The sequence below is a fragment of the Hemitrygon akajei genome, chromosome 7 (assembly GCF_048418815.1).
Source record: "Hemitrygon akajei chromosome 7, sHemAka1.3, whole genome shotgun sequence".
In the NCBI taxonomy this organism is placed as follows: Eukaryota; Metazoa; Chordata; class Chondrichthyes; order Myliobatiformes; family Dasyatidae; genus Hemitrygon; species Hemitrygon akajei.
In genome coordinates, this window is record NC_133130.1 from 89,065,859 (window position 1) to 89,077,943 (window position 12,085).

At 42.4% G+C, this 12,085-nt stretch overlaps 1 protein-coding gene across 2 annotated transcripts in view; it reads right to left on the bottom strand.

Moving 5' to 3' along the window:
* cfap61 (cilia and flagella associated protein 61) overlaps positions 1-12,085 on the bottom strand; it is a 167,985-nt gene that overhangs the window by 110,033 nt on the left and 45,867 nt on the right. The window lies entirely within an intron of this gene.

Here is a 12,085-nt window from a genome sequence, read left to right on the forward strand (position 1 = left end):
GGCTCTGAGCTCTGAGGAGGGAGAATTTAATTGAAACCCACTGATATTGAAGGGCCTCAATAGAGTGGATGTGGAGAGGATGTTTCCAATAATGGGAGAGTTTTGGACCAGAGTACACAGCCTCAGTATAGAAGGATGTCAGTTTAGAACAGATGTGGGAAGGAATTTCTTTAGCTAGAGGATAGTGAAACTATGGAATTCATTGCCACAGATAACTGTAGAGGCCAATTAATTATGTTTAAAGCAGAGGTTGAAAATGTTCTTGATCAGCAATGGCGTCAAAGGTTATGGAGAGAAGGCAGGATATTGAGGTTGAGAGGGAAAATAAATCAGCCATGATTAAATGGCAGAATAGACTTGGTGGGCTGAATGGCCTAATTTTGCCCTTATTGTTTTATGTTAAGAACAAAATGCCGGGGTTTGCATTATTTCCTAATTGATAATGTTGCATTCAATTAAAAGATGGGCTTACTGTTCTTGAAAATTTACATTTATATTGGAAAATCTGTAATCAAAAACACAGCTTATGATACCAATATGGGAAATGAGTGGAGGAAAATCAGTACTGAGGAGGATAGTATAAATTATAACAGCAGAGTACACAACTAATTGTCAAAAGATGATCAACATAGATAAACGTTACAAAGAAAACAGAAGCTAATTATTTGAGCAAACACGAGGAAATCTGCAGATGCTGGAAATTCAAAGAACACACACAAAATGCTGGTGGGACACAGCAGGCCAGGCAGCATCTATAAGGAGAAGCACTGTCGACGTTTCGGGCTGAGACCCTTCGTCAGGACGAATTATTATATATTAAGTAAGCTAATTATTATTTGTTAAGTAAGAGCTCAGATTGGGCAGAGGGGCAAAGAGGCCTTTAAGGACATGACAGGTTACAAAGTCCATAAAGAAGACAGCAAACCAAGCATTAGTATTTTTTCTAGAGGGATAGGACTGAATAATAGGGCCAAGCACTGATCCTTGAGAAACACCACAATTCATTATATTTGTTAATAGCTAACCCTTTCTCCACCTCTCTACTGTTCTAAAGCCAGTGTGTCATCTATTCTGCTTTGTTCCCTTACTTAACATTCTCTGATATTTATTAGTCTATGGTGACCTTCTTGAAGTCTCTTGGTTACTAAATGGCAGTCTCCTGCTACCAACCACTCTTCCTTACCATGACCACCAAATGCCCCCAACCCCCGATCCTCATGCACCAAATCTTAGCTTGTATATAGTATGATTCTAGGAGTGAACACTGAAAAATAACTGCTTGGATGATGTCTGGTTCATGACCGACAGTCCATGTACCTTGAGATGTAGGTATATTGCTTGCAAATGCATCAATTATGATGTAAAGGGATGAGGTACAAAAGCCAATAATTAATATTATTGAAGGTTTCAACCAATTTCAAATGCATCTGCTCCAGACTTATCAATAGTATTTTATTACTTATACTGTATGGCTGATATAGATAAATTTTCTGTGTATTATTTGTTTATTTTTTTAATTGTTTGCACAATTTGTTCTTTTTTCACATGTTGGATATTTGTCCATCTTGGTTGTGTGGATTCTATTGTATTTCTTTGTTTTGTAACTGCCTGCAAGATGAATCTCAAGGTTGTATATGGTATACATACTTGGATAATAAATATACTTTGGACTTAGAACTTCTAATTTTTTCTTCATTCCTTTATAAATATCAAACCATTATTTTTGTCCTTCTGGCATTCTCAGTTCCTCTCCACTAAATATCCAGGCCAGTTTCCTTTATTTCAAAACACATGACAAACTCGGGATTTGCTTCCACCGACAAATAAATGTGCAGTAAAAGAAAGGGTTGAAATGAATGTACCTTTCCAAATATACAGTCCACTAGCAGGAAACTATTTGCAGTATATTTGCACATGTGTGAAATGGAGCTACTCTACAATTAAAGCTTCCTTTGTGGTTTTGGATTGAGTAACACCAGTTTGCTGCTTTACCCAAGAGCAGCCTGCCACCTTGGTTTGTCTGCCTTCATATGACAACAGACAGCAAATGAACCCAGCACCTGTATCTGATCTAAAGTCAAGACAGAGTGACTTGCCATCTTCTATAAAGTATTATGAAAATTAAGTGTTAGAAAGTTGTTTGCATACTGATAAAACAGCTACTGGTCAGACATAGTACAACTGTCACTATTCATATATGGGGACTAATTGAAGGGATTTGCACTCTCAGGCTTTAGAAGAATTGGGATCAGAGTTAGGATATGTATTGCTTGTAATCTTACAAAATTCTCTAGACTCTGGAAAGGTCCAGCATATTGGAAAGCAGTTCACATAATGTCCCTTTTCAAGAAGTAAGGGAAACAGACAGAAGGAAATTCTAGGCCTATCTTCAAAGTTCAAAGAAAAATTTATTATCAGAGTACATGCATGTCATCACATACAACCCTGAGATTTTTTTTCCCCTGCGGGCATACTTAGCAAATCTGTAGTACAGTAACTGTAAACTGGATCTGTAAACTGTCAACATCAGGAACTGTAAACTGTAAACAGACTGCAAATGCAGATAATAAATAAAGAGCAAAAAATAATTAGCATAAAATAACAAGGTAAAAGAGTCCTTTAATGAGTGTAGTTAGCCCGTTTTGTTCAAGAGCCCAATGTCTGGAGGGTAGAAACTGATCTTGAGCCTGGAAGTAAGAGTCCTGAGGCTCCGGTACCTTGTGCCTGATGAGAAAAGAGCATGGCCTAGGTGGTGGAGGTCTTTGGGAAAATATTGAATTCCTTTAACAAGGAAGTAGTAATAGAGCATTTAGAAAATGATAATACAATCAGGCAGGCTCCACATGGTTTTATGAACGGGAAATTGTGTTTGACAAGTTTATTAGAGTCCTTTGAAGATGTAATAGGCAGGATGAAGTGTATTCACAAATTTAAAAGAGCATTTAATAAAGTGTCACATAAAATGTTTCTGCACAATGTAAGAGATCATGGAAATGGATATAATCTATTAGCATGAGGAGAGGAACTGACCACACAGCCAAAAAGAAAATCAAAATAAATTGCTTCATTTTCAGATGGTAAGCAATAAGTAGTTGGAAGCCACAGTTATTATGTTGGGACCTCAACTTTTTACTATGTACATGAATGACTCAAATGACATGACCCATTTTAGAGAGATGTGCTGATGATATAAAAAAAGAGGCGATAAACAAGTTATGAGGAGGACACAAAGAATATGCAAAAGGATAGCGAGGAGTTAAGTCAGTAAGACCATACGATCATAAGATATAGAAGCAGAATTAGGCCATTTGGCCCATCATGCCTGCTCTGTCATTTCATCATGGCTGATCCAATTTTCCTCTCAGCCCAATCGCCTGCCTTTTCCCGTATCCCTTCATATCCTGAACAATCAAAAATCTATCAACCTCTGTCTTAAACATACATAAAAACTTGGCCTCCACAGCTCCCTGTGGCAATGAATTCCACAGATACCATTGATTCAACACTCTCTGGCTAAAGAATATCCTCCTCATCTCCATTCAAAAAAAATCCTTCTATTCTGAGGCTGTGTCCTCTGGACTTGGGACTCTCCCACTGTAGGAAACCTCCTCTACATATCCACTCTATCAAGGCCTTTCAATAGATTTCAATGAGGTCACCCTTCATTCTTCTGAATTCTAGTGAATACAAGTCCAGAGCCATCAAATGCCACAACAAGCCATTCAATCCTGGAATAATTTTCATGAACCTCTTTTGAACCCTCTCCAGTTTCAGCACATCCTTTCTAAGGGGCCCAAAACCGCTCACAATACTCCAAGTAAGGCCTCACCAGTGCTTTGTAAAGTCTCAACATTACATCCTTGCTTTTATATTCTAGTCCTCTTGAAATGAATACTAAAGTCACATTTGCCTTCCTCACCACAGACTCAACCTGCAAATGAACCTTTAGGGAATCATGCACAAGGACTCTAAAGTCTGTTTGAGCCTCAAATTTTTGTATTTTCTCTGCATTTAGAAAATAGTCAACTCTTTCATTTTGTCTACTTAAGTGCATGACCATGTACTTCCAAACACTATATTCCACCTGCCAATGCTTTACTCATTCTTCTAATTTCTCCAAGTCCTTCTGCAGTCTCTTTACTTCCCCAAAACTACCTGCCCCTCTACCCGTCTTCATATTGTCTGCAAACTTTGCAACAAAAGTATCAATTCCATCATCCAAATTATTGACATATAATGTAAAAAGAATTGGTCTCAACACCACTAGTCACCGGCAGCCAACCAGAAAAAGCTCCCTTTATTTACATTCTTTGCCTCCTGCCAATCAGCCATTGCTTTATTCATGCTAGGATCCTATAATACCATAGGTTCATAGCTTGTTAAGTAGCCTTGTGTGGCACCTTGTCACAGGCCGCCTGAAAAATCCAAGTATACAACATCAACAGATTCTCCTTTGTCTATCCTGCTTGTTACTTCTTCAAAGAATTCCTACAGATTTGTCAGGCAAGATTTTCCCTTGAGGAGTTCAGGCTGAGTACGTCCTATTGTATCATGTACCTCCAAGTACACTGGGAACCTTATCCTTAATAATCGACTCCAACATCTTCCCAACCACTGAGGTCAGACAGACTATTCTATAGCTTCCTTTCTTCTGCCTCTCCCCTTCTTGAAGAGCAATTTTTGCAATTTTGACATTTGCAGTTTTCCATTCTTGTGGAGTCTAGTGATCTTGAGAGATCATTACTTATGCCTCCATGATCTCTTCAGCCACCTCTTTCAGAACCCTGGGTGTACACCTTCTGGTCCAGGTGACTTATCTTCCTTTGAACTTTTCAGTTTCTCTCTAGTTATGGTAACTTCATTTACTTCATACCCCTGACATCAGCAACTTCCACCATACTGCAAGTGTCTCCTGCAGTGAAGACTGATGGAAAATACTTATGCAGTTCAACAACAATTTCATTGTCCCCCATTACTACCTCTCCAGCATCGTGCTGGTTTTAAAAAACTTCCCAATCCTCCAACTTCCCATGAATTTTTGCCCTATTATATGTTCTCTCTTTGGCTTTTATGTTGACTTTGACTTCTCTTGCTAGCCACAGCTGTGTTATCTTGCCTTTAGAATACTTCTTCCCCTTTGGGATGTATATATCCTGTGCCTTCCAAATTCCTTCCAGATATTCCAGCCATTGCTGCACTGCCAATGTTCTTTTCCAATCAATTCTACCCATCTCCTTTCTCACGCCCCTGTAATTCTCTTTACTCCACTGTAATATGATACATCTGCCTTTAGTTTCTCCTTCTCAAATTTCAGGGCAAGTTTGATCATATGATGTCCACTTGCCCCCAAGGGTTCTTTACCTTAAGCAATCCAGAATCGCTGATCGTCTAGTGTGATCAAACACAAGCTGCTCTAAAAAGCCATCTTGAAGGCACTCTAGAAATTCCCCGTCTTGGAATCCAGCAACAACCTGATTTTCCCAATCTACTTGCATATTGGAGTCCCCCATAATTATTGTAACATTGCTCTTTTGGCATATATTTTCTATCTCCCGTTGTAATTTGTAGGCCACATTCTTACTACCGTTTGCAGGTCTGTATACAACTCCCATCAGGGTCTTTTTACCCTTGCAGTTCCTTAGTTCTATCCACAATGATTCAACACCTTCTGACCCTATATCACCTCATTCTAATGATCTGAGTTCAATTTTTACCAACAGAGCAACATTGCCCACTCAACAGCCTCTCCTCTCTACATATTGCCTCTGTTTGTAAACCTGCTACCTCATCTTCATTAAGAAGAGGGATGCCTCACGTCTTAATAAGCTGGTAAGGAAGGCGGGCTCTGTCGTGGGCAAAGTACTGGAGAGTTTAACATCGGTAGCTGAGCGAAGGGCGCTGAGTAGGCTACGGTCAATTATGGATAACTCTGAACATCCTCTACATAGCACCATCCAGAGACAGAGAAGCAGTTTCAGTGACAGGTTACTATCGATGCAATGCTCCTCAGACAGGATGAAGAGGTCAATACTCCCCAATGCCATTAGGCTTTACAATTCTACCGCCAGGACTTAAGAACTTTTTAAAAGCTATTATTAATGCTTTTTGAGATGGTGATTTAGATGCATATCATATTTTTTTACTGAGTTAAGTATTGTATGTAATTAGTTTTGCTACAACAAGTGTATGGGACATTGGAAAAAAAGTTGAATTTCCCCATGGGGATGAATAAAGTATCTATCTATCTATCTATCTATCTTCAGCACTATTATCTGCCTTTCCTATGATACATCTTACATTAAAATATATGCAGCTCAGGACACTATCTGCACCGTGCTCAACCTTTTGATTCCCAACTTTGTCTGAGGTCTTACCAACATCTTCCTCTGCAGCCTCTCCACCAACTGTTCTGGCATTCTGGTTCCCATCCCCCTAAAACTTTATTTTAACCTCACCATGCAGCATGAACAAACCTTCCTGCTAAGATATTAGTCCCATTCCAGTTCAGGTGCAAAATGTCCCTTCTGTATAGGTCTCACTTTCCCTGGAAGAGACAGCCCAATCATCCAAAATTCCTGTGCCCTCCCTCTTACACCAACTCCATAGCTACATATTAAATTGGATAATCTTCCTATTTCTGGCCTCACTAGCAAGTGACACAAGTAGCAATCCTGAGATCACAACCCTGGAGGTCCTGCCATTTAACTTAGCACCAAACTCCATGAACTCCCTATGCAGAACCTCATCACTCGTCCTACCCATCTCATTGGTACCTACATGGATTACGACTTCTAGCTGTTCATCCTCCTGCTTAAGAATGCTGGATAATCGATCCGATATATCCCAGACCTTGGCACTCAGGAGGCAACATTCCATCCGGGAATTTCATTCTTGCCCACAGAAACTCCTGTCCATTCCTCTAACTAACAAATCTCTATCACTAGAGTGTACCTCTTCTTCTTCCTTCCCTGTGACTTTCATCTGTTAATCATCCCTCCCCCTGACAATATCCAAAGTGATATACCTGTTGGTGGGGGAGGAGTGGGGAGAAAGGAGAGGAATGGCCACAGGGGTACTCTGCACTGGTTCCTTAATGCCTTTCTCCTTCCTGACTATCACCCAGTTTCCAGTGTCCTGAATCTTGGGTGTAACTACCTCTCTATACATCCAATCTATCACACTCTCAGCCTCCCAAATGATTCGGAGTTCATCCAGTTCCAGCTCCGACTCCTTAACACAGACTGTTAGAAGTTGCAGCTGGTTGCGCTTCTTGCAATTATAGGCGTCAAGGACACTGGAGGTCTCCCTGACTTTCCACGTCCTACAAGAGGAGCATGTGAAAATTTGGCAAACTTGACAGAGTATAAATCTGGGAAATGCAAGCTGATGCATTATAGTAGAAAATAATAGAAAAGTCAATTACAGAATAATAGACTAATGAGTCTTACGTCAGTAGTGGGCAAACTAATGGGGAGGATTTTTAGTCAAACAACTGGAGAAGCATAGTCTTATTAGAGCCAATCAGCATGGCTTTATGAAGGGCAGGTTGTGCCTCATGAACCTGATAGACTTTTTGAGGAAGTGACAAAACAACTTGATAAAGGGAGAGCAGTGGATGTGGTATAGATGGATTTCAGTAACGTCTTTAACAAGGTTCCCCATGGAAGTCTCATCTAAAAGTCATGAGGCATTGGATCAATGGAAACTTGCCAGCATGGATTTGGAATTGGTTAGCTCACAAAAGGCAGTGGGTGAATGGTAGTAGGCAGCGCATTCTGCCTGGAGTTCAGTGACGAATGGTGTTCAACAGGGATCAGTTCTGGGACCACCATTCTTTACCATTTTTATAAATGATTTGGATGAAGCAGTAGAATGGTGGGTGGGTAGCTTTGCAGATGATACAAATTCATTGAAAATTTTAAGTTTTGATAGATTTTTAGTCCATTAGGGAGCCAAGAGATATTAAAAAGGAGGAGAAAGGTGAAGCTGAGGCGATGATCAGAACAACTATTATCTTTTAAATGGGAAGCAGATTTAAGAGACAAATTAATCTACTCCTCCTACTACAGTGAATAGAATCTAAATCAACTGTGTAATGGCTGGGATGTGTAATCTGAGGATAGATTTAAATACTCATGTGTGATCTCTGAACTTCCTGCAGCAATGCATCCAATTCATTAGGTCTTCCCAAGTGGCCTCTTCATAGAGTTTGTCAAGAGATTTCTACTCTTATGGTTCTTGTTTTTATATCTTTCTCTGCACCTTCTCTACGCTGGCTTCCATCGCACCATCAACAAATTTGAAGTCTTCTGTGTAGTATCATAGCTCTTTAAATAAACAAAGATTTACTTTTATCAAGAAAATCACTCCCTGGAGCCATGGTGCATCTTCTTATTAAAAGCGGATGGCTTTTAAGTTCTACAGGCTTACCCAAGTACATCTAGATGTTTAGGAATATGGAGTGAATTTCAGTACCACTGTTGAGATATGTAGCCAATGAATCTTACAGTCAACAGTGGCTGCATACACAAATACAAAACAAGCCAGTGACATATAGTCAGTTGCTTACATTGAAACCAGGTGACAACCCAAAGGGCCTCTGAGAGGCAGGATGAAAGATGGGCCCAGAAGGATGGATTATATGGCAATGACTAGAACAAATATAGACAACAAAATAAAGATCCTTCAGAAGTGTAGGTGTGGATGGGAGAATGTGACAACACATAGGGGGCTACAAATCTATCAGAGGAGAATGAAGTGCAGCGAGAAAGGTCAACAGCAACCTTGCACAGCTGCAGCAGATCAGACAAGAGGGACCCAAAGCTGGGTAGAAAACCACAGAACTGAAGCATCCAACATTGCTAGAGGTGATTTGTTGGTAGGGGATGAAGGCCCAACAATGGAGGGGAACCCACACATACACACCTGTCATCTCCTCAGCTGTGGAGCCATGCCACAAAGCTAAGAGGAAGAAACCAGGAAGGAGGCACAAGATCAAGTGGCCAAAGGCAAATGAAGTGGCCACGTGGCAGAGGCTGGACACGGACCTTGGCACGATCCTAGAACACACGCCACGCGGCCAAGTAGAAGATAAGCTCAACTCATTTGGAAACCCTCTATGAGGCATGTAGGGATAGATTTGGCAAAGTTGACGTCAAGTGAGTCACTTCTCTAAGAGAAAAGAGAAGTGAGAAGGACACAGAGCAGCTAATAAAAGGGTCGTGCCAGCCATGAAAGAACTGGAAGAAAGCAACACAGGAGGAGAAAGTGAGCTTAAAGCTGTTGTGGAACAAAGTGAAATAGAAGCTCGTCAGGCTGCGAAGGGCAGAGAGCATTTGTAAGCGCAGGAGAAAGAATGAGAGAGAAAGCTTCATTAGGAATCCCTTCATATGTGCCCAACAGCTGTTGGAGGATGAAAAAAAAAGCGGGAAGCTGGAAGCCACCAAAGAGGAGCTGGAGCAGTACCTAAGGGCAGGTACAGTGATCCAGCAAGAAAAACTTCCCATTGATTGCCATGGCATGTTCCACGTCCTGCTCCTCCAACCATGCAGCTTGACACCTCCTCCCCACCCCTCCCCCCAAGCTCAGTGAAGTCAGAGAAGTTATCAAAACGGCAAAGTCAGCATCAGTGCCAGGTCCAAACTGAATTTCCCCAAAGAGCAGAACTCTAGTTCCATCAACCAGTTCAGGAGCATTGCACTGCTGAATGGAGAAGGGAAAATCTTCTTCTCTGTTGTGGCGTAGAGGATGACCAGCTACCCCATGGGCAAAGGATACACTGACACCAGCTGCCAGAAGGCACGAGTTCCAGGCTTGCCGGGATATGTGGAGCATGCATCATTGATATGGGACCTGATCCAATGAGCCAAGTGTGAGAAAGGTGACCTACACATCATGTGGCTGGATCTTGTACCTCACCAGCTCATCAACTTTGCAATGGAATTCTTTTATGTTTCCAACTGCATTAGAGGCCTGGTTTCTGATTATTTCAGCAAACTCCAGGTGGGTTTCTCTTTTCAAAATGCCACAGTGGGGCAGCAGCAACTGAAAGTAGGGATCACAATGTGGTATTCCATTTCTTCTATCTGGTTTGTGGCAGCCTTCAAGATCATCCTTTTTGAAGCAAGGCAGGTGGTTGGAGGGATAAAGCTACAGTCAGGACATAGGCTTCCTCCACTGAAGAGTTACATGGATGATGTCACAAGCATTCTTCAGATGGCTGCATGCATAAGAATGAGGCTGGATGAGTTAGTGACATGGGCAAGGATGAAGATGAAGCCCTCCAAGTCGTGAAGCCTATCCCTCCAAAAAAAGTGGTCAGAAGTAAGAAAATCACCTTTACTGTAGGGGGCAAGGAAATCCCATTGTTGGCCAGGCAGCTCATCCGAAGCCTTGGGAGGCAGTACACTGTAGAGCTCTCCAACAGGCATATAAGAGAAGTAACACAGAAACAGCTCACAGAGGGGCTGACCAGAATCGACCACAGCCAACTACCTGGAAACTATAAAGTGTAGAGCTAAAAATTCAGACTACCATAGGGTGATGTGGCCCCTGAAATGTGTAAAATTCCCCTATCAACAGCCATACATCCAGAAATGACTGGGGCTGCCTTGGTGTTTTTCCAACGTTGGCCTCCTCAGGAAGAAGATGTTGCAGCTGCCACAGAGATCCATTAGCCTAGAGTACCAACAGGAGAAAACCTGACCAGTCGTTGAGCTGAGGGACTCCATCAACACACTGGGTTGGAAGGTCAATGCCTCATCCATACGGCCATAAATGGAAAGCTACAGCTGATGTAGACCAGGCTATCAGCAGGCTGCAGCATCAAGTGGTTGTTATTAGAGTACAGGCTGGACATGCAGGGCTTGGCTGGGGGAGGGCAGGGGGAAGGCAGCACATTTCTGGTTCAAGGCCTCAAAGAAAGGGGAAAGCCACGGTAGTGGAGGAGGTGACAAAGACAGAGCAGAAGCACTACAAGGTGAAGGCAGGGAACAGGGCAGCCAGGGAAGATGCACAATATGGGAGGGCACCATCAACAGGTCATCCAGCTGGTCTGACTTGTGGAAGGTCCCGCAAACCAGACTCAGTTTCCTTATCAAGCAACCTATGATACCTTGCCCTGTCCCTGAAATCACCAGTGGTTTGGCAGTGAAGATAGCTACTCCTTGCATGATACCACCTCCAACACGTCCAAGGGCACTACAGATGGCAGCAGCACCAGGTCCTAAAGTAGCTGGTGTTAATCCTAGAGACCTGCAGGTGGGATGCAAGAAGTAGCCTTTCCCCAGTAGGACGACAATTCATCCCATTTGTTAAGGCTGGTAAGAATGCTGAATGCACCTGCAAAAGAGCTCCTTTAGGACTTCTTTCCACAGGCAAGAAGTGGAACACAAGGACAGATCTCAGCAGATAGCTACAGTTCCTGACGGAAATCACCACCAGCATCTCTCCACCCAAACACAGTACTGTGGTCTATGGCTGCCAATACAGTCCTTTGCATTGAGTTAGCGATCCCATGGGAGGAGGAAGCTGAGGCTGCCCACAAGCGGAAGAGGCTGAAGTACTCAGACCTGGCAGCTGCCTATATGGAAGCTGTCTGGAGGACCATCAACTACCCTGCTGAAGTAGGATGCATTGACAAAAAGGTTACTCTGTGATACGGCAGCAGCTGGAGCAAGTTTCAGGAGGACCACCAGGGAGTTGGCTGAAAAGACGGAAAAAGACAGCTTTTGGCTGTGGCAGAGGAGGAAGGACAGAAATTGGGGAACCAACTAATCCCACTGAAAGCTGCAGGGGGTGGCTGAGGGATGTCCTGACCACCGCTCCACTTCCAGAAGATGTATCAGGGCCAAGAGAGCACAACATCAATGAATGGTGGTCCCTGGCTGATGACCCTGTAGCTGGCTTAAGAGCACTGTTGGAGGTGCGACAATGCCAAGCAGAAAACATCTCCCTGTAAATTTCACACTGGGGGGATTAACTGAGCCTTCATTTTTTCCAAGTCTCTGCAAAATACTTCTGGAATTAATTATTATCAGCAAATAAATGGCTAACAATATAAATGCTTGCAAAAAAATCCTCAGAA